This window comes from Belonocnema kinseyi, chromosome 6, assembly GCF_010883055.1.
Source record: "Belonocnema kinseyi isolate 2016_QV_RU_SX_M_011 chromosome 6, B_treatae_v1, whole genome shotgun sequence".
NCBI classification, from domain to species: Eukaryota; Metazoa; Arthropoda; class Insecta; order Hymenoptera; family Cynipidae; genus Belonocnema; species Belonocnema kinseyi.
Genome location: NC_046662.1, coordinates 122,582,830 through 122,583,913, shown reverse-complemented (window position 1 = coordinate 122,583,913; position 1,084 = coordinate 122,582,830).

Here is a 1,084-nt window from a genome sequence, read left to right as displayed (position 1 = left end):
TACAAAAAACGCGTTTAATAGACGTGAAATGTTAGCGGGAGAAGAAAGGTTCTCTTACAAAAATAGAAACGACTGTGCTTGACTGTACTAACAAGCCCGTTAGTCTCTCGCTTGTCCTCGCGTATTTGCTTTGGCGGAAGGGGGACGCCGATAGTTGCCTGTGGCCACATGACCGTGGTCGCTTCATGCCCTGGGAAATGCAGTTCGAAGGGTCCTAGGCATATGGAAGGAGTTGAGATTATTTACGATGGATGCATTATGTTTGCTACCGTTTGAAGAAAACAGTGGGTCTGCAGTAAATACTTCGTTATTGCTTCACCCCCAGACTCAACTCGGATTTTCCGAGGGTTTCAGGTTCAAAAAAAGGCGGTTTTTAATATCAAAAAATTAGTTTAAAATTTCGAAAATTTGCAGATGCGTTGTTAAGACAGAAGGAAAGGTAAATGACAAAGTCCCTACTTCGAGAACTGAAAGCAACTTCTTCAAATTAAGCGTTGAAAATGATCAAAATAATGTTCAGTATTAAATAAATAATATAGCTGCAACGAAATTATAGCTATTGCACGGTAGCTTACCTTCAGCCAATCTCGAAACAATAAACTGCACTCGTTTTCACTGAGGCAATCGCTCATAAATGCAAGAATAATGAACTTCCAAAAATGTTCAATCTTTTCCATTTTTCAGGCAAACTATTCACTTTGAGGCAATATTTTATATAACCTTTTTTATTCACAAGAAAATCTAGAGTGTTTTATTATATAACTAATTTTGCTCTAAAACAGCCGTTTCCAAGGAAAATCTAAAAACATAAAATCATCCGCCATATTGCATAATGGCGGCTCGAGCGCCCCCCCCCCTCCCCAAATTTACTGAATTTTGGGAGGTGTTTCAAGACCCCCTAAGGAAGCTTTCTGAAAACTAAGTTCATTGTTATAAATTATTTCCATTTAAGCCTCCTCATTCAGCTTCGTTGACTGGCCTACAGTGTATTCATTGTGAGAAGCGTGATCGAGAAATCAATGCTATTTCTATTGTCGTGCAACTTCCTTTGATTTGCTTTACATAGGTAAGTTTAATTCACGTT